Genomic DNA, 24,863 nt, shown 5'->3' on the forward strand with positions numbered 1-24,863 from the left:
TTCAAAATAATTCAAGGAGGGGAATGGTTCCTGGGCAGCAGAAACAAGAAGCCCTTTAAAGTGCTTCTGTTTGAACTGATCTTACCAGAAACCTAATAAGACACTCAATCTATAGGATCAGATTTGTCTTTTTCTATTATATTTTCCCTCTTATTTATTCTGATCTCTTTCTTGGGTCATATGTTATTCATATTTGGGGAATTCTTTCTATGCATTTTATATCAAATATCTTTTGAAATCATTTTGTCTCTTTGTCCCTTCTGATTCTGGAACCCATTTCCATCTGTGTTCTCCAACTTATTCCATTTATATCTTACAGTTTCCATTGTGCCAGTTCTTCTAATGTAAATGTAATCCTGTTATCAATGGAAGGACTGATGCTGAAACTGAAGCTCCAATACAGTGGCCACGTGATGCAAAGAGCCAACTCATTGGAAAAGACCCTGATGCTGGGAAAGATTGAAGGCAAATAGAGAAGGGGACAACAGAGGATGAGATGGTTAGATAGCATCACCAGCTCAGTGGACATGAATTTGAGCAAGTTCGGAAGATAGTGAAGGACAGGAGAGCCTGGTGTGCTGCAGTCCATGGGATCGCAGAGCTGGACACAAATCCTGTTATCATAGTCTGGCTTTCTCTTACACGTTCCTTATCCCCTTTATAGTTCCCTATTTATTTCTATTTGCTTCTCAGCCAGAACAATTTTGTTGTGTTCTGTTTTGAAATCCCAGTCTGCTGTCGTATCACCTCATATTTAATGTCTTCGTTCACAAGTCCATATGCTCTTGATTTTTACTAAGAACCAAAGCAGGTTCTTGTAAAATTATTTCTCATTTCTGCAAATCCTTGTGGTTCCCACAGCGCCTTTAGTTAAATCTCTTCTTCCATGTTATGAATGCTTTTAATGGGCCACATGCCGTTTTGTTCTGTTACTCATGTATGAATGAGAAAATGTACATTAGGGAATTTCTCTGTGTGCATATATGCTCCTGGGTTCCTACGTTGCTCTTAAAAACTATTTCTCAGATATTAAACTAGAGGACTGACACCTTTGGGTTACTAGCCACCTGAGAAGTAATGGGGAAAGAGGAGAACCCCAAGGAGCAAGCAACCCCCATGATAACTCCTATGCCCTCACCTGCCTTTCTGACGCAGCCTTGATGCTTAACTGGTGGCCCTGATACTCACAGATCTTTGCATCAGAAGCAGCCCTGGACCATCCAGCCTTCTCTGGATGTGGCCATCTCCTCTCTCAGTGGTTCTGCCCACACTTTTGCAGCACCTGCTACTCACTGCTTCTGTGCTTGTGGCATGAACCCAGGGGTCCCCAGAGGTACTAATATGCCACTTAGCTCTAAACAGTTAAATGAAACCCTAGCAGTACACTCCCCCAAGTAAGACACTTTGATTGCAACCGTGTCCGGGTGAGATTTTGATGTAAACTTTTGGACACATTGTCTTGTATCCAAATGAGCCCATAAGAGTGTTAAATCAGTGGTTCTCTATCACCAGAATCACCATCCAGAATCTGCAAAAACATCCCTGAACCCAATGCTGATTATGGTAGACTTTTAAAAAAATTAATTATTATGTGTCTTTTTGTTTTTGGTTGTGCTAGGTTTTCTTCGTTGCTGCACATAGACTTTCCCTAGTTGCAGAGGGCTGGGGCTACTCAGTGGTTGCAATGTGCAGGCTTCCGATTGTGGCCTCTCTTGCTCTGGAACACAGGCTCTAGATGCAGGAGCTTCAGGAGTTGCAGCACACGGGCTCAGTAGTTGTAGCTTGCTGGCCCTAGGGCTTGCAGGCTTCAGTAGTTGCAGTACAGGGGTTCTTTAGTCATGGTTCATGGGCCCTAAAATGTACAGGCTTCAGTAGTTGTAGCAAGTGAGCTCGGTAGTTGTGGCTCACAGAATGGTAGACTTTTATTTATTTTTTATTTATTTATTTTTTCATTTATTTTTATTAGTTGGAGGCTAATTACTTTACAATATTGTAGTGGTTTTTGCCATACATTGACATGAATCAACCATTGATTTACATGTGTTCCCCATCCTGATTCCCCCTCCCACCTCCCTCCCCTTCCCATCCCTCTGGGTCTTCCCAGTGCACCAGCCCCAAGCACTTGTCTCATGCATTCAACCTGGGCTGGTGATCTGTTTGGTAGACTTTTATATTTCTTGTTATTTCTTAAATTTCTGTGTTGCTAATTATCCCCCTCTCCCCCCATTATAAAATCCTTAGAGAACCAATACAAAGTATCAGTTGGGTGTGGGACTCTACAGTCAAGACCTTTGAGGTTAAACTCTTGACTCCATTGGTTATTAATTGTGTGACCCTAAGAAAAGCTCATGTACCTCAGTTTCCTCAGCTGGGTTCCCATTTCCTCCTCCAGGGGATCTTCCCTGCCGAAGAATCAAGCCTGCATCTTCTGCAGCTCTTGAATTGGCAGGCGGATTCTTTACCACTGAGCCACCTGAGAAGCCCTCCTCAACTATAAAATAGGGGAAATAATACACCAGACTTAGTATTCTTTAAAATTAGAATAAATTAGTTAATATAGTTAAGGCTTTAGACTAGTGCTGTCACGGGCTAAACACTTGATTAACTTTAGATAGCATTATATTTTTAAAATATTTTATAAGTAATAAATGCACACTTTCTGGAAGAAACGTGAACTCTCAGAAGATTATAAAAGAATTAAAGTCTACACTCCTAACCCTTCTAGATCTCATTCCTTTCCATCCTGCATTTAGGATAGGGCAGTGAGTAGTTGGGGGCATATAAATCATATTTTAGAACCGCCTGGTGCAATTCCTCTCATATATTCAGCATGCAATAAGTGTTAGCTTACCTAAAGTGTCCATCCATGTGATTCCAGGGCATCTTATGTATTTCTGGCCCACAGACCATTTCCTTTTGACACAGGGCATCAGAGACCACATATCCTAACCAAAATGATTCAGAGATGCTGTTTTTAAAGAGACATTAATGAGAGTTATAAACCTATTTATTCTAGACTACAGAGAAAGTATAAAAGTCGGTTGTACTTAAGTATCAAAATTATGAGACAAGCCCAAAGGCCACCTGGAGGATCTTAAAGGGCCACCAGTAGTCATCAGACCACACTTAGAGAACTGCCAGTTTATGTCTGTTTATATATCCCAATAGAGAGTTTGCTTTTTAAAATGACACTGCTCTATTATTTTGTCACAGTCAGCTTGGGCTTCACTTATACATTACCACATCCTTTTTCTGCTCTAGGGGGATACAGCAAGTTTAAAATTAGTTTTATTGCTCTATTTAATTTTTAGTGTCATATAAAATACAGTTTGTAAAGACTCAAACATAAGGCTATAAATGTTTCTATTGATGCTATCAAGAAAACAGAATAACTCCTGAAAGAGTAACATGAAAAAAAAATTTTTAATTGCAGTTTTTGTGAGCTGTCTTCTTCCTTCCTACCAAGTTCTAGTCCTATTTTCCTACTTCTCTCCTTTGAGGCCCAGCTTTGGAATTGGCACTGACTAGTCAGAGTGGCCATTAAAGATTCCATTGAACTGAATGTGCCAAGCAAACATAAATGCCAAAGTCCTGAATAAACACGCTGCCTGGAGCTCTGTGAGTCAAGAAGGGATGATGCTTGTATAGGTCAGAGGCATTGGGCCTCCCAGCAGCCGTCAACCACAGATGGATTCTGCATCTGAGTGACAGTGCAGATTTCTGGACTTAAGATCCAGCCCTCTAGGCAGGAAGCCTGATCCGGAAAGCTTGAAAAACCAGCATTCTGTAGGAAATAAATAAGGGACATTTGCTCCCCGAGTATTTCCTGTTTTAAAGAAGAAGTAAGAGAACAACTAAATTTGCTATCATCTACTTAAGACTCTGATTTTTTTTTTAAATACTAAAAACTGTTTTCAGGGAGCAAGCCTCAAAGAGGAGACCTATGCTAACTGGAATTGTGGGACAATTTCTTCATAACACTTAACAATTCTTTAGAGCACTGAAGGAGGAGTCAAGTCCTATGTATGATTTATGACCATGAGTTCTTGGGCACTTCATGAACCACAGCTAATCTATATTTTTAAACCAGCATCATGGATTTTTTGATGGTCTATATTTACCTCTAGGGTGCTTTCTAGGTTTAGAATCTTGTTTTGTTCTTTTGATGCCCAATATATTCTGCTATTGATTTTATATACTCTGAATTTGATAATACAATAGTAAATAAGAAAGTAATACAATACTAACTTCAAGCTAGTGTAGATTTAAACACTCTTTTGTCTTCTAAATCCATGCCAATCATTATATTAGTGCACATCCCACCCTCTTATTCTTAAAGCTCACTGAAGAAAAGCTTGGAGATTATGTAAATATAAAATATAAATTATATATATATATGCATAAAATGAATAAATAGAATATATATTCTAGTGCACTGAGAGACCTTTACATATATATAATGTACATATGTATAACTTTATAATATATATAAAAACTCTGACAAAGCACTAAATTTCAAAATATATAAAGAACTACAAATCAGTAAGTAAAAAAGAGCAATCTTATAGAAAAAATGATTAAAAGACTTGAAGAGGCATATCACAGGAAAAGGGCAACTGCTTTGGCAATAAACATATGAAAGGATGCTCATCGTCTTTGGTAGCCAGGAAAGTTCAAATTAAAACTATGATAAGGAATACATAAATGAGCAAAGCTAGAAAGTTCAAGTGATGGGGAAGATGTGGAACAAGAGAAATATTCATGCACTGTAGGTGGGAAGATAAATTTGTATAACTCTGGAAAGCAGCTCAATATCATATAGGAAAGTTGAAGCCTATGATGTAGCACTATATCCAAGGCATATACCTTATAGAAATGTGTGACCTGTATTCCAGGACACAAGAACAAGAATGCTCATATCATGTTCATAATGGCCCCAAACTGGAAACAACACGAATGTTGACCAATAGTAGCACAGGTTGTCTTTATACACTGAAATACTATTCTGAAAAGCAAATGAAAAAACTAACTAACCAATATGAATAAATCACAATATTGAGTAAATGAATATAGTATGGTTCTCTTGATATAAAGTTCAAAAAGAGGACAAACAAGACTATATTATTTAAGGATGCATATAATTTAGCAAAACTATAAAGAAAATCAAAGAAAGGAATATCATAAAATTTATTATGGTGAATGACAGAGGATATTATGATGAGGAAAACACAGTGGAAAGTGTTTTCAGGTGAAGTTATGTTTTACATTTCTGTTCTGGGTGATAGTGGCATGAATATTCTCTTTATCACCTCTCTGCTAAACCCTAGTTTTAAATTTTTCTGTTTTTTTCTGACTATACTTCATATCTCATAATTGAAGAATTTAAAGTTTAAAAGAAAGAAAATATTCTGAAAAAAACTAGCTGATTGATGTCTGAAAATTAGAATCTATACTGAGGAGTCAAACACTTGGTTGGAATGGCGATGACACTTGGGAGTCAAAGTCTGATGTAGGAAGATTCCAAAATTAGGAAACTAAATTCTAAACTTAGGAGCATAGTTGTTTTCCCAGAATTAAGGCAAACTATGAGCCAAAAACATTCCTTTAAAAAAATTTTACTTTATTTTCTTGGGGAAATATATGTTTATGACTTCAGTTTCTTTCAGTAATAACACAGTATCCTCAGCCTGAGTTACTTGAGCTTAAACAGTTCTGGTTTTTGGCAGGGTCCACTTATATTTCTCCAATTATTTTTTTGGTCCCCTTCCTGTCGATCTTTATAACGTCTACAATCATAGGGCAGATGTTTATGATGTTTGTTTTCTCCTTACAAGGACAGCCTATTAAATTTAAAAATGTGAACTGCTTGAAAACAAAAAACGCAGAGGTCATTCATTACCCAAAATCTTGATGTGAGAATGGATTCATCATTCTATGCAGACTGCTGGTCACCCAACACATATAGGAGATGATCCTGCCGTGGGGTTTGGGACCCCTGGACTAGAGTACAAAGTTAGCCTTTCCTTCTGAGAATCAACAAACTCAGCCCTTATCTGACCTATTTCCTACACGTAGGACACCTGAATATATGGTAGTCAGAAAACTGCTTACAGTCCATCCAGTTATTTACTCCTTTAAACTATGGAAAAAAAGATCAAAGTGTCTTTTCTAAAGCCTCTGTCGGTTTTCAGTTTATCCAGATCCTGGCTCAGTTGGGTTGAATAACTACACTGCAAAGTTATTCTTTCACTGTGGCCATGGCAGAAAGGTAAATTGTTAACAAAAGATCAGGTGAGTCCTTAAGTGCTAACCTCCAGTTTCTGTGATGTGACCTGAGGCACAAGTCCTCAGAGTCTGGGTTAAGAGTTACAAAGAGGTCTGAAATGGATCAGTTCATCGAGTCTTTCCATCTAGATCTTCAGTTAAGTCCCTGAAGTTTCTTTCAACCTCTAACTCCTATATCTCCTACCATCACCCACGGTGTATTTTCTCTCTGGACAAAAGTTGGCTATGCTACCAGAATTTACCATGCACATTCTAGTTGCATTTTATGTTGTGGATTTCACATGTCAGTCTAAGGAGTTAAGTTTTTTCAGACAAGTCTCTCTTCTTCTCAACTAAAACTCAGGAATCCCCAGTGCAGTCATAAGAAAGTTCATACGGGCAGCCTTTCACGATTAGCTCACTCGTGTTGGACAGGACGAAAGGAAAGTTTCCCTCTGCATGTGCAGGGTGCATTGTGGTTCTCCAGTGGCCCATGTCTGCGTTGGTGAATTGTGATGTGCTGAAACTAAAGAAATTGTAAGATATACGTTTTGGAAGACAGGATGAAAGCTAGGCAAGGAGAAGGAGTTCGAGACAAAAAAGAGAGAGGGGCTTTTTATTTCAAGGTGTCAGGAGACAGAGCCTCTGTAAAGTCTGATGGGGAGACCCCGCCAAGGAGGGGCAGGATATGTGTTTGGCCAATGACAGGGAGCTATTTCAGAGGGGTGCAGTCCAGGTTTCTGGTGGGGTGCTGTGAATTCATGGCATTTTGCAAGACCATTGAAAATGCTTAGTAATTGTTTGCAGCTGCTATTCAGCCCTTTCCTTTACATTCCACGGCCTTGGAGATAGAAAGCACAAATTCTTTACGCCTGGTTTTGTGGATCATAGTTTTAGCTGTAAATGCACTGTAGTCTATAAAATATAATTTTTATTTCATTGTTTCCACTTTATGCCAAATCATAAATTTTTTTAAAAATAAAATGAATGGAAGAAACAAAAACAACAGAAAGGCTCTTTCAAGGAAATTGACCTTCATGTACAGTAGAAATTCAGTGATTCAGATGAGAGATCAGAAAAAGTTGGGATGGCAGATATGTGATGCATGCCAAGTAACTCAATCAGTTGACTCTCTATTAGCCTCAGAAGCACCCTCAAAGCGTTTCTTAGCACAGAGTTCCAGTAAACATTCATTAGTCTCTCAGCCTCAGCAGACACCATTAAGTCTATGGATGGTAATAAAATGATTTCAAAGGTGCTTGGAGCACTGTAATTCCGATATGTAGACAGAGCTCCTGAAGGAACCCACTTTAAGGAATGCAAAAACATAACTGGTGTATGGTTTATAATACACAAACCCTTTGCAAGTTGCTTTGCACATATTTAAAATATCAACTAGCTTCACAGAATACAATCATTCTCATCAGATGAGAGGGAAGGGGTGGTAAGGAGAAGGAGTGGGCTGGTGGATGGAATCACTTAGGGAGACTTTTAAAAACACCCAAACCTGGGGGCCACCCTGTCCATTATCTTTAAGCCTGAAATGGATCCAGGAGAATATTCTTGCTTAAAAATCTGTTTGCTAAATTTTGAAACATACTCCTGTCCAAAGAGTCTTTTCTGGAGTCTTGTTCATATGATTTATTTCTTTAGACCATCTATTATTTCCAGAAAAAGCAATGGTAGATATTATGTCAGCCCTTGCTCAAATTAAATTTACACATTGCAAATGAGTATAGTGCAAAAAAAAAGATTTTACCATTGATTGAATTTGCAGCTTTATTTCAGGGCCAAAGACATTGCATTTTTCAGATAATGGTGTCCACTCAACCCTTCCAGTTTTTCAGGCCAAAAACCCTGGAGTCATTTCTCAGCTCTTCTCTTTCCTTCACAGATCTCATACAGAATACGCAGCCAAGTCTGTCGGCCCTTGCTGCTTCTCACAATCTCCTCTGCTAGAGCTTTGAGTAAATTATTCCAATAGTTTTCTATCTGGCTTCCTGCTTCAGTCCTTGGTCCCCAGTTTCTATTCTCCACCCAGGACAGAGTGATCCCAATGAAACTTAAGTTGGATCATATCATTGCTCTGTTTAGAAACTTCCAAATACCCTTGCAACTTAGTTCCATTCAAAGTCAAAGTCATTGGAATGGCCTGCCAGATTCTGCACCTCCTGACATGCCCCCTGCCTCCATTACTCCATTACAAATTTGTTCCTAAATTTGTTTGTATCCTTCTACTGAATAGTTCAAATGGTAGAGAATCTGCCTGCAATGTGGGAGGCCTGGGTTCGATCCCTGAGTTGGAAAGATCCCCTGGAGAAGAGAATGGCTACCCACTCCAGTATTCTTACCTGGAGAATTCCATGGACAGTGGAACTTGATGGACTACAGTTCATGGGATCGCAAAGAGTCGGACTCGACTAAGCGACTAACACACTTCTACTGAGTCTTTGCCAGTGTTGTTCTCCAGTTTCCCATATGGCTCGCTCCCTCATCTCTTTCAAGCTCTGACTCAAGAGTCATATGATCAGGGAGCACCTTGCTTATCACCATTCTCATTAAAGTTGTAACCCTACTCCCCATCCTGCTTTCCTGTTTTAATTTGCTCTGTAGTATGTACCACCGTATAATATAGTAAGTAGTTTATTTATTTATTTTAGCAGCTTCACAAAGGCAAGGCTTTTGGTCTTCTCTGCTCACTTCTCTGTCCCTAACATCTGGAACAGTGCCTGGCATGTAGAAAGTGCTTGATAGATATTTGCCTAATAGAAATAAAAGAATGAATCAGCCAATGGACAATATGATTCAGTGATTGTAGGAAGCAGTATTAATAAGCAGTGAATAACTGGGCCAAGGTTTTCTGGGAATTTCCATATTCAGTGTTTTCCCTCCTATAAAATTGGCTAATCATTCCTGCCTTTCATCAAATCACAAAGTTGCAATTAGAACAAATAGGGATTTATTTTAACACTTCGGAAGGAATGTTCTATCTTATCTAAATATTTAGGAAATAACCACGCAATTTGCTATTTGAATCATTTACTTTTTCTTTCCCTGCACTATTTCACTTAACAATTTCATAAAACATCAATAGTCAAAGAAGGAATAATAGAAGTCTCAAGTAAATCAATTCGGTTGCACATTTCATTGTAACTGAGGAAAGGAAAGCTCAAGATACTAATTTAAAGCAGACGTGAAGATTATCTGTTTAATATAATCTCCATTCTTTGTAGGTAGAGTCATCATATTTTACAAATAAAGTATGTTAGTTTTCAAAAATACTTTGGGGAGAGTTTCAAGTTATAAAAGTCAATCTAGAATAAACAGTATGACCCAAAAATATTTGAACTAACCAATGATAAAAGCTAATATTTATGAGAATTTTCTAGACAGCCATTATACTAAAACTTTGCATGCATGATCTTATGTTATCCTCACTTAAACTCTAAAATGGAAGAATGTATGAAAAAAAATTGAGGCTTCGAAGTGTAATACATTTTACCTAAGTTCACACAGCTTAGTGGGTGGCAGAGCTGTGATTCAAATTTCAGTCCATCCAAGTCCAAAGACAACATTTGTAAGAACTTCAGTGGTTTATGGGGATGGTAAGATAAAATATTTCAGATCAGGATAGTTCTATAAAAATTGGGTCATAAGCTTAGAGCATTTTATGTTATCCTGAATTTCTAAGTGTTGACTATAAAAACAAAAGTTATTGTCCTAACAAGTCAGAAGAAAAAAAACTGCTGATAGTACCACAGAGTGACTTTACCCGAGGAACCACAAAGTACTTTCACAAGATATACCAACCAAAACAGTGTTTACAGCAAAAAATAAAATGGCAATTTGGCATCCCTCCAGTTAATTGGATCAATGATACAAACTGCATGACTCAGCTCTCAGAGTGATTTTTTTTTCCATTTTGAATTATTCAACATATTTGTCTCCAGAGATCAATGAATTGAGGATGAGATTACAATGTCACCTCCTGATTTCCTCTCTGGACCATAATATATTTCCAAGTGAAGGCATTTTATCAAATTAGCACATCAAGAGATATCTTTAGTAAGACTGACATTTGAAATTAAATGCCTACTCCTCTGTCTACTTTGGAAAGAAAGGAGGTTGTGTACCTTGCAGAAAGAAAGGAAAAAAGAGTTGAGGCATACATACATTGTGTATGATATGTGCGTGTGTGTGTGTGTGTGTGTGTGTGTGTGTGTGTAGGATTACTCTGGCAACTCATGGAGAATCAAAAGTGAGAGTGTAATGGGGGTGAGGGTGCCATCAGGGCGATCCTAGTTCCTGCTATCCTGTTATTTCCCAACAAGATCTCAGGAATTTCTAGTCTTCAAATACATTCTCTACCAAAACACATACTACAAAAGCAATCATTGTGACCTTCATTAAGTTTAAAGTCTTTGTTTTCTTTCTCATTATAGATGATTTAAGTGACCATTTTCTGGATATTGTGAAACTATTTGTTGCTATGAAATGTTAAAAGGGACTCTCTCTCTATTTAGTATATTTTTTTTTTATTTAGAACCTTTCATTCATTTATATCCCAATAAATTCCGAAATAAAAGATAGAAAACAGAGACTATGAATCAGTATAATTTCATGAGTGGTAGATGAGGAATCTTGGTGAATCTAAGGGAAGGTCCATGAAGTGTCAGGAAAGAAATGAGTGGTGATAACAAATGACTCAGGAGCCTCTTGGTACTGGCCTATGTGCCATCTTTGGATTATGAGCTAAACAACATCATTTCTGCCACAAATGGGGCTGTCTAAATGTAATGTGTGCCAAAGGCTTTGACATTGAATTAAAATTTTCGGTTCTTTTAATGTGAAAGTGATTATGCTGAACAGTAGCCAAGAAAAATTACATACACAGAAAGACCTCATATTTAAGAAACATTTGACACTAGAGAAACAAATCATCTTAGAATTAATTGGGATGAGAACATATGATATCTTAATAGGCAGAAAATACAGCCTCTTAGAAAAAAATCAAATGTTGTAATTAACACTTTGAAAAAACAAAAAAACTAGTTTAGAAAAAAATTACTATATTTATCAGAACTGCCTTTGTAACTAAGGCTAAAAGTATGCAGTGGGCAGGACTTCCATTTCAAATGTTCTTTCTGAGCTCTGCTTCAGAGTGGAATGAGTCAGGTGGAAGCCCTTCCACGAAGGGTTAAGTCAAAGCAGAGATATTCCACTAATGAGGGCTTTGTAGATGAAGTCAGAGATTCCACAGTGGTTAAAAATACAGCCTCTAATGCTGGACTGCCCAGGTTCAAAACCAAATTGTATCACTTACTAGTTGTGCTATCCTCAGATATATTTTAAAATTATTTAACATCCAGCCTCTTGATGAAGGTGAAAGAGAAAAGTGAAAAAGCTGGCTTAAAACCCAACATTCAAAAATCTAAGATTACAGTATCCAGTGCCATCAATTAATGGCAAATAGATGGGGAAAAAGTGGAAATGGTGACACACTTTATTTTCTCAGTTTCCAAAATCACTGTGGACGATGACTGCACCATGAAATTAAAAGATGCTTGTTCCTTGGAAGAAAAGTTATAAGAAACCTAGACAGTGTATTGAAAAGCAGAGGCATCACTTTGCTGAGAAAGATCCTTATAGTCAAACTATGGTTTTTCCAGTAGTCATGTACAGATGTGAGAGTTTGACCACAAAGAAGGCTGGGCACCAAAGAATTGATGCTTTTGAATTGTGGTGCTGGAGAAGACTCTTGAGAGTCCCTTGGACTGCAAGGAGATCAATCCAATCAATCCTAAAGAAAATCAGTCCTGAATATTCATTGGAAGGATTGATGCTGAAGCTGAAGCTCCAATACTGTGGCCACCTGATGTGAAGAGATGACTCATTAGAAAAGACCCTTATGCTGAGAAAGACTGAAGGCAGGAGGAGAAGGGGGTGACAGAGGATGAGATGGTTGGATGGCAACACTGACTCAATGGACATGAACTTGGGCACACTCCAGGAGATGGTGAAGGACAGGGAAGCCTGGTGTGCTGCAGTCCATGGGGTCACAAAGAATCAGACACAACTTAGCACCTGAACAACAACAAACCGGAAAATAGAGATAAAAATGAAGTATTTTTCATGGGGTTCTCAGGAGGATCAAGAAGTTAACGTATGTAAAGCACTTGTAACTGTGCCTTGCACAAGTCAATGCCATATAGTGTTAGGTATTGCTAATAGGCAAATAGAGAACCAAAATGGAAGCTGAAGACATCACCGCTGTATGTGAGTCACTCCTATGGCAGAAGATGATGTCACCCTAGATGAAAAATCATAAAGTGTCACATGGCACAAGATAGATGATTAATAAATACATGTTGAATGAATATATTAATAAGTGAGGGTCCCACTTACAGACCAAGAAGATCCAAAGCAAATCTGTATGTATATGAGAATAGCAAAGAAGTTGAAAGCAAGCTAAGATGGCCAAACGTTGGTTTCATTGTCAGCTCTGCAGCTTTGGAGTGAGCCAGATTTCTTAAAGGAACAAGGCTGGACTTGTGGCCAAAAAAAAAAAAAGGATTACAAATTACTGACCTGAGTCACTCACTGTTTTAAAAAGTTGTGCTTTAAGTAATTTTTTTTTCTTCCACTCCTTTCTCAGTGATCTGATGCATTTAAGAAGTCTCAATAGTAATATAAAATGGTGTTGCAATTCACTGGGTAATTTTGGTACAATAACAAATAAGGAAACATGACTAATCTGCCTTCGTCTTATCTTTTTCCTGTAGTAATAAACCAGCTATTTTGGGATGGTTGAATACTGTCTTCCCTTCCCATACCCTCCCTTTCCTAAAACACTTTTTGAGGTTTTGTTTGTCAAAAAAAAGTCTATTCCAACTACTTCATTCACAACATGCATTTTACAAGCTTCTAACAAGAATTTCTTCTTGAACTCTGAAATAGTTCAGAACCACAAAGGCTTTACCATGTAATGGTTAACATTTTCAAACTCCCATCCAGTCATTACCATGACCTGGACAAGTCAAATAAAACCTAAAGAGAATGGCAAAACCATCTAGGGACAGTCCAGAATGTTCATTTTACTATGTTGGGTCTTATTCCACTGGCCAGTGGTGCAGGCGGGGGTTACACTCTTCAGGTAGTCAACATGAAATCAGATAAGTTAAATTTGGGTTGGTCAGGACGTTCATAAGGGTTTTTCCATAATATCTTACAGATGTTAGAATAGAATGATAAGAAGTTGGGTAGTCAGGTTGTTGGCAGAACCTAGGATTCCAGGACTCGGATGTAGTACAGAAGATGCAAATACTGTAATTGCAGATTAAGTTAAATGCAGATTTAATTGGGCTGTGGTGTCTTGGATAGTGTATGGGACAGCATAGTGGATTTTCAGTCAAATGAGTTAGGAAGCAGAGCCTGGCTTGGAGGAGCTCAACAGCTCCAGGCAAGACCTGTACTGCCGCTCCAGAAGTCTCTGCTGCTTTTTCTCTTAGAACAACTGAGCCATTCCTATTCAGTCTTCCTATTCCTGGCCAGGCTTTTGGGCATAGGGGATCTTCTGTCTATTCTGAATAGGTCTCCTCACCTTGTCTATCTTTTGGCAGGTGCATTCTCTGAACAAAAGTATTTGGAATTTGCAGGAGAAGTTTAAACCTTTGGGAAGAAAACTGTGTCACAGACTCTCCCTCTCCTGCTGCTACTGCAAACAAGTAATATCCTAAGAAAAGTCATTAATAGCAAAATTAATTTTAAAGCTAAAAGATAAATGCATGCTTTATAATAATTTGAGATTTTGATCAAAGGTAGAAATAATAATACATGAAATTTTTTTAAAAAGGATGTCACTACTTTAAAAATAAAATGAATGTTGGTCAGAAAGTCTCAAAATCGGAAGTTTTGGGTCTGATTTGGCTTAAGTCAGTGGTTCACCACCCTGGCCAGGTATTAGGATTAACTGAAGGGCTTTGAGAAATTTGCTCTTCAGATAAGTTAAACCAGAATCTCTGGGAGAGAAATCTCCAACACTGGTATCATTAAAAGTGCCCCCAAGTAGCTCAACATGCATTCAGAATGGAAACCCACCAGCAGAAATTATCCTGATTGGTTTGTTGCCCTGGCCAGTGGTTCCCAAACATGGCTGTTTAAATGCTTTTGAAAACCGATTCCTAAGTACAGAGGGATTGAATCAGAGTCTTTAGGATGGTAGTGGGTGAAGGAGTGGTTTGGTGATGTGGTGATAAGGGGCAGAAGTCAGTATTTTAAGGATACTTTATGGGAAATCTCTTCACTGTACCATCCAAACTCTGGAACAATTCTGATACTGTTTTGGTTTGCTAAAATGAATCCTCAAGTACTAAGTTGTGCCATTTGGGTCAGACTGTTTTCAATCTTATTGAGAATATCACCTTCACTTTGATTATTGCTGCTGTTGTTTAGTCACTAAGTCATGTCTGACTCTTTTGGACCCCATGGACTGCAGCATGCCAGGCTTCCCTGTCCTTCTCTATCTCCAGGAGTTTGCTCAGATTCATGTCCACTGAGTTGGTGATGCTATCTAACCATCTCATCCTCTGCTGCCCCCTTCTCCTTTTGCCTCCAATCTATCCTAGCATCAGGGTCTTTTCCAATGCAGGTAGCCAAAGTATTGGAGCTTCAGCTTTAGCATCAGTCCTTTCAATAGAATATTCAGGGTTGATTTCCTTCAGAATTGACTGGTTTGATCTCCTTGCTGTCCAAGAGTCTTCTCCAGCACCACAGTTTGAAAGCATCAGTTCTTCGGTACTCAGTCTTCTTTATTGTCCGACTCTTAGATCTGTACATGACTACTGGAAAAACCATAGCTTTGACTAGATGGACTTTTGTCGGCAAAGTAATGTCTCTGCTTTTTAATAAGCTATCTAGATTTGTCATAGCTTTTTTTTCAAGAAGCAAGTGTCTTTTAATTTCTTGGCTACAGTCACCATCTGCAATGATTTTGGAGCCCAAGAAAATAAAGTCTGTCACTGCTTCCACTTTTACCCAGTCTATTTGCCATGAAGTGATGGGACCAAATGCCATGATTTTAGTTTTGTGTGTTTGTTTAATAATTTTCCTTTATTTATTTTATACTTATTTTTTACTATTCTGGGTCTATTTTGCTACGCGGACTTTTCTCTAATTGCGGCAAGCAGGGACTACCCTCTAGTTGAGGTGCACAGCTTCTCTCTGCAGTGGCTTCTCTTGTTGTGGAACATGGGCTCTAGGCACATGGACTTCAGTAGTTGCAGCACATGGGCTCTCTAGTTGAGGCTTCCAGGCCCCAGAGCATTGGTTTAACAGCTGTGGTGAATGAGCTTAGTTTCTCCATGGAATCTGGGATCTTCCTAGATTGGGGATCAAACCCATGTCTCTTGCATTGGCAGGTGGATTCTTTACCACTGAGCCCTCGGGGAAGCCCAATCTTATTTTTTTTTAATGTTGAGTTTTAAGACAACTTTTTCACTCTCCTCTTTCACTCTCATCAAGAGTCTCTTTAGTTCATTCTTTCTGCAGCTATTAGTAATTGCTCTCTTCTCTTCTGCAGTAGCCTATTGGACACCTTCCTATCTGGGGGGCTTGTCTTCTGGTGTCATATCTTTTTACCTTTTCATGCTGTTCATGGAGTTCTCTCGGCAAGAACACTGGAGTGGTTTCCCATTCCCTCTTCCAGTGGACTACCTTTTGTCAGAACTCTCCGCTATGACCCATCTGTCTTGGGTGGCCCTGCATGGCATGGCTCATAGTTTCATTGAGTTACGCAAGCCGCTCCACCACAACAAGGCTATGATCCATGAAGGGGTGACTTTGCTTGATACAACACAACTCCAGTTTAACTTTCCAGATGGTTTTTCTCTGTCAACTTTTTACGAAGTAGTAAGCCTGCTTTGATAAAGACTGATCTTATAAATCTGTGTGTTGGCTTTTTGGAATTCCTTGCTAGATATATTCTGTGAACACTCATGCATGTTTTTATGGTGAACCAGGAAGAAAAACAAAGATATCAGGTTTCTAAAAACTGAGTTGCATTATAGATCTCTATTATAATATATCACCTCACTTTTCTAGTCTCTCCCCCAAGGACTGACTCTTCAGCAGGTTTCCCATTAGCAACCAATACAGACTTCCCTGCTCTCCCAGAGGACTTCCAGTGCTGGAGTATCCTTCACTGACACCACTGCTGGAACAGAAGTTTGGCTTCCTGATTTCCAAATGTGTCTATTGCCACTGGACGGCAATAGTTTATTATTTGTGGTGTGCTAGGCCTCTCAATTTACTTTTTCTCTATTATGGAAAAAGTAGAAAGATACCCTCTCTGCATTTTTCCCTAGTCCTTCTATAACCAAGCACACTTCCTTTGCAGTGAGGAGGCTTATCCAGTGGCAGAAAAGTCCACTTCCCTCTCACTGCCGACTTCCTCTCCCTGGAGCTGTTGGACTTTAAACTCTGGGATTTGGGTACTCACTTATGTTGCCTTGCTCTGTTCTGAGGCTCTCTCAGAATGGAATTATAACTATGAGCCAAACTAGTACTGCTGAAAAGAGAATACCTACAGGTACTGGGCAGAAGGTAGGTGTTTTATAAACACACTTTAACAAATACCTTTGATTTGACCTCTGTCTTAATCAAACAGCAAAATCAGACCTTGTGGCAGACAGTCCTGAGGCCATAAATTCAAGACAGGCTTGCCTCTTAATCCAGTAGAAAAGAAGTTTTGTTTATCCCAGAAAACTTTTCAGGTCTGAATATGCAGACTTTCTGTAGAAGATTGGGCTTAAATTAGTGATGAAGTCTGTGTCCATTGACCAAAAGCACTTGAACTTTATACTTCAGTCAACCACTGAATATAACCATAGTCATTCCAATTTCCTCACATTAAAAAAAAAGAAAGAAATGTTAGCAAATGGAGCTTTTCAGGGAAAAGTGAAATCAGAGTGAGAAAGATAAAAGGGAAGAAGATATTGAACATGGATAATCTCCCAGGAATTCAGTTTATACCCAGAGAGCAAACACACAAAAACAAGGAAGTGATGCATCTTAAAAACATTCATTTTACCATGCATCTACCACAGGGCAAATCAAAACAAAATAAGAAAGCAAAGGAACTTTAAAAATTGAACTGCTTATTTCCTTAAAAAGTATGTATTAATATTATAGTCTTTGTAAGAAGGTAAGACAGACACCATGAAAGCTGATATAAAAATGCAGTGTAGTATTTGACTAGATTCTAAGAAATTGAAACAGAGAGCAAATATGGTCATGGTTCAGAGGTCCTTCTTAGTAGGGTGTTGTCTTGAACCAAGTAGGATACAGCTGGGCTTTACAAACATAGGTAAAATTTCAAAATAAGGAACCATTAAACAAACAAACAAAAAATTAAATGACTACAATAATTATCATAATTTACATTTACTTGAAATAAAGAATAATAAAGAATTTGTTTATATGTACCTGTTTTCAATTATTTTGTTTTCATACAGCACATATAAGCTGGGACTATAAACTCTCTCAGAGTCCATGCAGATCTGAGTCTTCGATTCCCCTGGCATTGCTGTTGATTCAAAGGACCGAGCTTAACTTTAGTTAAAATCTTCTGAGTCTGTAGATCAAGTCACTCAAGAAAACTGGTCTCATTGTATGATACTGACCATTATCACTTATTCACAAAGTTGAGTTCCAAACATTGGAAAGAATTAAACCTGCTCTCAAAGGAAAATATGTTACCTCTAATGAGGTTATGCAAAAAAAAAAAAACAGACAGCAGCTTACAATAACTGCATAAAAAGGAATTTCAAAATGGTTTCAAGCCATGGCACCACTGCTAAAATGAATCCATCCAATTAATGATCAGTATGGAAAACAAATGCCCTTCTTTAGGTCAATGACCTCTGACATCATTTTTTAAAAATCCAGGTCCATTTTTCTTCAGTCATACCTCATGTAAATGATGTGATTTTAAGGCTTTCTTGGGCCCTTAAAATTTTCCATTTGATTTGAGGTTGAGCGAGATTAGACTGCATCACTCCTTATTGCTTATCTTGATGAGCCCGCAGTGCAGAGACTGGGAGCAGTGAGGCAGAAAGGGTCCCAGCCTTAGAGTCAGACTGACTGTTTCAGCCAAGGTTCTACCACCTATTAACTGTGTGTCCTTGGATAAGTCACATAACCTATCTGAGCCTCAGATACCCCATCTGAAAATAGGGCTGCTGCTGCTGCTGCTGCTAAGTCACTGCAGTCCTGTCTGACTCTGTGCGATCCCATAGACGGTAGCCCACCAGGCTCCCCCGTCCCTGAGATTCTCCAGGCAAGAGTACTGGAGTGGGTTGCCATTTCCTTCTCCAGCGCATGAAAGTGAAAAGTGAAAAGTGAAAGTGAAGTCGCCCAGCCGTGTCGGACTCTTAGCAACCTCATGGACTGCAGCCTACCAGGCTCCTCTGTCCATGGGATTTTCCAGGCAAGAGTACTGGAGTGGGGTACCATTGCCTTCTCCGGAAAATAGGGCTAATATATACTATATAATACATATCTTATAATGGTAGATTCTTAATATACAAAAGTAATGATCCTGGCATCTTCATTAATGTTTCCTTGTATTATTATTTCCTATGTGATTCTGGATAAATCATTAACTCTTTCCAGGTTTCAATTGTCCTGGTTGTTCACGAGTGGGACCTTATGACAATCTTTTCACTTCCTTCTAGTTCTAAGATTTTATGAAGGAAATCACATCTGCCACCAACCTAAACCACAAACACAAGCTAAGAATTTCTGCTGAGAAGTAGTTCTACTTCTGCATTAATGGAAATTTCACAATTTACTTAAAGGAGACAGAGCGGTGGAGACAGAGGGTTTGCTAGCAACATATTTCTTCAAAGCACTCTTCAAATTCTGGGCAAAAACACAGTCTAGGGAAGGGGAAGAATAACATCTGTTGGAAACAGGAAAACAGCCCTGATGTTTTCCTTAGGACTCATTTATTTATACAGTATTCACAGTATTTTTAGTGAACTTCTCATACAAAACTGTACATAAGTCAGGATGCTGTGGCCAAGAAAGAGAGACCACCTGGCTTAGAAGCAAGGAGGCCTTGGTTTGAGTTTCAGCTCTCCTGTCTGCTAACTGTGTGACCAGAGAATCCCATGTCTTGTATCACAGAGAATAAGAACTTCCACATGTAGGAGTGCTATGTGTTGGCATTGCAGCAGGCTGTAACATAGTAAGGACTCAGTCCCCCAAATATTCTCTTCTGCATCCACAGAAGCAGGCATGTCACTGTGGTCTTCTTGGTCAAGAGAACTGCCGGTACTAAATGATCAGACAAAAGATGTTCAATAACCATTTGGTGGGTGGAATTGGACACATGTTCTTTTCACCAGTCAGTTGACTTCCAGAGAAAACTGCAAAAGTTCATTTATTTTAATGATAATCAAAACAGTGACATGCCAACATTTATCCCACAACTAGAATCATGCTGAATTAAAAGTAGCATTTCCCAAAGTGTTTGAACAAGAGCTCTTGGAAAGAGGAGTCCAGCTCTCAGATGTTTTTGAAAAAGCTGGTGTTCTGAGTATGTAATACTACACTCCCTCCAGCCCTTGCCACACAGGCACATTTGGGAATTTACAGTGCAAAATAACTGGTCTAGGACTCTATAAAATGCTGCAGCAAAAAATTTGTTCTGCTGTGTTTAAGCCAGTAGTATTTGACCATGGCACCCTTAGAACACAAATTGAGAAATACTGTTTTTGCAAGAAATGAAAGGAAGTAACAAGTATACATAATATCTTTAGATTTTGAAAGTAATTATAAAACTTGTTTTAGAACTTCAGTCAGTATGATATTGGAAGCAGTGTTTAGATATGAATAAGAAATTCTAAATAAGGCTTAAAAATAGAAAACTCAGTGTGTATCCATAGTAGTGTTGGTCACTCAATTGTGTCCGACTCTTTGCAACCCCATGGACTGTAGCCTACCAGGATCCTCTGTCCATGGGATTTCCCAGACAAGAATACTGGAGTGGGTAGCTGTTCCCTTCTCCAGGGCATCTTCCCAAACCAGGAATTGAACTTGAATCTCCTGCATTATAGATAGATTCTTTACCATCTGAGCCACCAGGGAAACTCCCAATGGGTACTGCTACCCTGGAAATAAAGTTCCCAGATACTTCCACTCTCTTTCCCCAAAGATATTATCATTTAATATCTGGGGAGATTATAGATAAGAATGACTTAGCTTTGAACAGTGAGTGATAGACAATCATTCTAAAATAAATTAATAAAAAATTAAATTAATGAAATAAACAAAAATAAATTAATAAAAATGTGACTGACATAAAACTACAATTTATGAAATGACAAGACTAAGAAAAAATGAATATTTTAAGATTTAGGACATGTGTATGCGGTAGATACATTTTAATGTGAGTATTTAGATTTACATTTCTAAAATTAATTCAACCAATATATAATCATTGAGTGCATATTATATTTCAGGTAGGGTGCTGGATTCGAGAAACAAAACGGTGGGGAAAAATTCTTGCCAGCATGGAGGTTGCAGTCTACACAGGAAACAGATGCAAGTCTAATAATAAAAATGGGTATAAAATTGTGCTTGCAATAAGTCCTGTGAAGGAAGACAGACTTGTGCTCTGATTTCTATTTGGACAGCAAGATTAAGAAACACACGTGCCTTGCTTACTGTTGTATTCCAGCCCTTGGCACAGAGCCTGGCACAGAGAAGTTGCTCAATAGATAGTTCTTGAATTATTTGAATGAATGAATAAAGGAATGAATGAATGAATGTAGGAGGATATGACATAGTCAGAGTTGTCAAGGAAGAAGACCTCTAAATAAAACTAACTTCTGAAGGATGCTCTTTGAGTGAAGAAAGAAGGGAAGACTGTTCAGGGAACTCATGTGCAAGGGAGGAAGCAGGCTGGGGTGGTTGTCAGAAAGAGGGAATGGAGGCATCCATGCAAGATGGCATAGGAACCTAAGCAAGGGAGGGTGTTCTAAGGCCAACTGAGGGGTGTCAGGAAGCATGTAACAGGAGGCTTCCCATGTGCTGTTATGGATCTGTCAGGAAAGCTTTGGCCCTTATTAATTCCTGAATATTCAGGAATTAAGAGGAAAGGCATGCCTGTCCAGGGGCTGAGGAATCCAGGCATTGCCTTTGTTAGTTTCTCATTATGGTGATAAGTACCCTCTTCTCTCTTTAATAGGGATCACCTTGTGTTTTGTAAGGCTGGAATTTTAATCTCTATCTTTGCTGAGAATAACTACAGTATATATGCCCACACCATGTTGATTAAAACACCTTTGCTTCATCAGAGCTTTGGTCCCCGTGTCTTTCTTTCTTTCTTTCTTTCCTTTTTTCTCTCTCTATCTCTATCTATTTCTGGCTGATTCCCTGGAGCGCAGAAGCCGGCTGCGTAACCCAGGGAATATTAGCCTCTTTCCTTCTTTCACTCTCTCATCGTCGACTCCGGACCGCCAGGTTCCGGTCCATTAAAGGACCAACAGAGGGGTTTTGCTTTTATCTTAACGTCAAAGGGAAACCACTGAGTACTTTAAGCCAGTGGGTAGGGTAACACAATCAGATTTGTTTTTAAAATAGATATTCTGTCTGTTGAATTGGGGTGGGGAGGGAGAAGAAGGAGGAGATGTGGGTGGGCTATCTGGGAAGCTGGTTTGTGGGTAAGTGGAATGATTTAAAAGAAAATCTAAAAGGCAAAACCATAGAAGGACAGAGAAACAAAGAAAGGAGAGGTGTCAAGGAAGGCCCCTGGGTTTCTGGTCTGAAAAACTGAAAAGATGGTGGGTGTATCGTTCACTGAGTTCAGAAATAATGTGAGGCTTGAGGGGTAGAGTCTCACGGATTCAGTTACAATTATGGAATGAATGGTTGTGAATGAATAATGTAGGGCTCAAGCAAAGGAAACAGAAAATATTTATTTACCTCATTCTTTCTTGTTTCACATATAATTAGTGAGCACTTATTTTAGACTAGGTTGTGGTAGTCATTGCTCCTTAAAGTCACTGGTAAGTGTGTGTCCCTGAATTTTTTAAAAAGCCACAAGAAAAAAAATCAATGTGTAACTACATGTAGTGATTGATGTTAGCTAAACTTAACTGTGGTGATCAAGTCACAATATGTACATATGTCAAATAATTATGTTATACATCTTAAACTAATACAAAGTTATGTCAGCTTTATCTCAATAAAACTAGAGGTTGAGGGATCCAGCACAGTGTTGAACATGTGAAAAATAATTTTAAGAGTCCTTATACTTTCCCCATACAATGATAAACAACATCTCTCTCTAAATGTGATTTTTAACATCATTCTCCTCTTAGCCTGCCTTTGTAAGAAGCACATAAAGGACTGAAAAATGACCATAGACATGCAAATGAAATAATGTATTGCTGAGGGTTAGAGATCATTTCCTAAAATTACACTCAAAATACTGAAAACTGAGGAAAGAAAAGATAAAGTCCAAAGAATGACTAATAGAGAGTAGTAATAGTACCCTCTACACAGGGTTGTTGTAAGGATTTTAACGGAGATAATTATAGGTCTATTGTATTTCCTGAATGTTATCTGCTGGTGATATTAATATTACTAAACTTATCACATCAGGAGGTGATTTAGGAGACTAAAAGAACCAATTAGTTGAAAAATGTTTTAGGTAACTGCATAGTTGATGGACTCACAGGTATTGCAGTTCACAAAGTGGATTAGCATGTTTAAGGTTGGGAAATACCATTGTGGCTTATGATCAATGAGTTTAGCCCATTGGGTACATCTTATATTTTATGCTCATTATTTCTCATTAATCCATTCAGGCTGCCTGCCCAAATACCAATGTCAATAAAACAGAATTGCACCAATTTTTGAACATAGAGGACTCAAACTTTCATGACTTAAGCATTAACTCCATGTAGGAATATTCAACTATAGAACTGTCATAAAAATATGTTTATGCTCAAATGATTGCATGCTTCTATAATAATCAGACTGTACCGCTCTATTTCTTTTCCAGTGCTTTTTTGTCCAACATTGTAGGTGCATAAATTACCCGGATTAAAAAGCCTGTGGAAAGAAGAGGACATACTCAATTGATCTCATTGAACATGCAGTGTATTTAAAGGGAACTCTGACTCTTTTTGATATACAGCATGCCCCACAGGTCCTTCTGAAACACAGAGGGGAAAGAGTCCTTCAAAAATAATTTACTTATTGACGTCAGTTAGTCTGAAAAAGAACAATTTAGTACTTTCATTCATTTTATCTCCAACAATTGTGCATTGAGAGTCAGCTATGTGTCTGCCATTGTCCCAGGAGATGTGCAAGGGCAAGAAGTTTAAGAGTCAGTTCCTAGGTCCAATAAGTATATGATTGATTTGTCAGACAAGTCATACATATATGAAACAGAGCAATGTGCAGGCTGCCATTTGGCTGATTACCAAAGTAGCATTCACAGGAGATACCAAAGGAGGTCAGAGATGGGAATGATTGGCATTTATAGAGAATGTCACTTGAGAAATTTTGACTTGGGCCTTAAAGAGTAACTGGATTTGCATAAATCTAGAAATTGGAAGGTCATTCCTGGCCAAAGCAACAAGAGCAAGCTGAAGGGGTGTGGATGACTTGGCATCATTTTGCATCTGCAGAAAATAATGGAAAAATTGTAAAATAGTATCTATTCATTATAGTGGGACAGGACCATGGGAAGAGTTTGACAATCAGCTGAGGAGATAAGAATGAGAGAGGTCAGTGTGTTGGAGGAAAATGTATGGCAATATAGTGTATGGTTGTATGTATGTATATATGGTTATATGTGTGTGTGTGTGGTTTTATGTGTGCATGTACATGTGTGTTTATTTAATTAGCTGGGGAAATTGTTGAAACTTCCATTTCAAACTTAATACCAGGAGATAATATTAACATATATTGTATATCTGTAGCAGGTAGCATGGAAACCTTGTTAACAATGAAAGAATTCTGGAGTTAGGTGTGTATTCATTCTACTCTTCCAATCAGGAACTCATATCTAGCAGTATAAAGAATGACTCTTTTGACTTGGAGCTTTTGTTAGATGATGAAAAAAATTTCCCTAAAATGATAGTGTACACACTCTTAAATAAGAATCTTATGGACTTTAGTTTTCTGATTACGAATGATGATGTATAGAAGGCAGTCAACGTCTACTAAGCAACTAGTCATAAGACTAGTCTACATGGCTACGGGCTATGGAAACAGATCTGATCTTGTCTGATGCTTTTCTGTATGTATGCAGTTATTTGCACAATGTGATGTCTGGTTTGGGCTGGAACATCCATTTCTTTCTGCCGGGTCCTTACTTCTTAGTCAAGGTCACTATTCATGCCACAGCCACTCTTTATTGATGAAATTCTTCATAAAGTTCTGCTCGCCCTCAAATGCTGACCATGGCTTTGCTGCACTATATTCTGTGTCTGTATGTGTCTTCTCCCCGGCAGCTGTGTTTCCTTTGGGAGAGCAGTGGTCTTCTGTCTGCTGTCGCAAGCAACAGTCACTTCTTCTTGTAG

General features: G+C 38.5%; 1 protein-coding gene across 1 annotated transcript in view; it reads left to right on the forward strand.

The window, feature by feature from the left end:
• Window positions 1-24,863, forward strand: part of DAB2 (DAB adaptor protein 2) — a 192,272-nt gene that overhangs the window by 70,457 nt on the left and 96,952 nt on the right. The gene's annotated exons all lie outside the window — the stretch shown is intronic.

Source organism: Cervus canadensis, chromosome 16 (assembly GCF_019320065.1).
Source record: "Cervus canadensis isolate Bull #8, Minnesota chromosome 16, ASM1932006v1, whole genome shotgun sequence".
Lineage (NCBI taxonomy): Eukaryota > Metazoa > Chordata > Mammalia > Artiodactyla > Cervidae > Cervus > Cervus canadensis.